This window comes from Zootoca vivipara, chromosome 1 (genome assembly GCF_965207765.1).
Source record: "Zootoca vivipara chromosome 1, rZooViv2.hap1.1, whole genome shotgun sequence".
Classification (NCBI taxonomy): domain Eukaryota; kingdom Metazoa; phylum Chordata; class Lepidosauria; order Squamata; family Lacertidae; genus Zootoca; species Zootoca vivipara.
In genome coordinates, this window is record NC_142582.1 from 107,247,861 (window position 1) to 107,248,780 (window position 920).

Sequence of the window (920 nt, forward strand, 5' to 3'; positions counted from 1 at the left end):
CCCTTCAAATATGCTATACCTTTCTGTCTGGCCTTGCAGGTCCCTTGCCTGAAGTAGCATTTGGGAAAGTAGTCAAAACTTGCCCTTTCCTCTGATGCTCAACAACTTACCTCTGTTTCATCCTGACCATCCCTTAGGATGTCTACCATTGTTTGCTCTGAACAAGTCACTCTGGCAGGTGCCTTTCAGGTTTTGAGCTGCAAGATTCAGCATGGGACTCGGTTTCCCTTGCATGGGAAGGGATGTAGCTCAGTGGTAGGGCATCTGCTTTGCATGCAGAAGGTCCCAGGTTCAATCCCTGGCATCTGCAGGTGAAGCTGGGAGAGACTCCTGTCTGAAACCCTGGAGAGCTGCTGCCAGTCCTGAGCTAGATGGACTACATAGTCTTACTCAGTATACAACTACTTCCTGGGTGCATATCGGTACCCCAAGATGGTAGTTCTTTTGAGCAGCTTGGCTTTCCATCCAAGGAAGAAGGATGCATGGCATGTACAAGGCAACTCCTCCCCAAGTCTAGAATCCCATCTGAAGGGTTTGGGTGTGTGCACGTTGGCTAGAAATACAAAAACGGCAATGTTTACTATGTTTGTGCATGTTTTGTTTACAATAGTCTTTATTATCCTGCTCTTCAGAGTGGTTTATACTGAAAATCAGGTGCATTTTAAAAGGTCTCTAGGTGAACAAGAGGGTTTTCACCTGGCTTCGTGAGCAGAGCAAACCAGGCAAGGAAGATAGAATCATAGAATCATAGAGTTGGAAGAGACCACAAGGGCCATCCAGTTCAACCCCCTGCCAAGCAGGAATAAGGTGGATCACTCACTACTAGCCATGAATGGCTGTGCTATGCTATGCTGGTATTCTTCTGACTAACCATTTGCTGGAAACTGCAGGAGGGGAGAGTGCTCTTGTGCTTAGGACCT

At 47.2% G+C, this 920-nt stretch overlaps 1 non-coding gene across 1 annotated transcript; it reads left to right on the forward strand.

Annotated features, from left to right (window-relative positions):
• The first annotated feature begins 239 nt into the window (after positions 1-239).
• TRNAA-UGC (transfer RNA alanine (anticodon UGC)) lies at positions 240-310 on the forward strand. The gene has a single exon. It is a non-coding gene; the product is annotated as a tRNA-Ala (tRNA).
• The last annotated feature ends 610 nt before the right edge of the window (positions 311-920 follow it).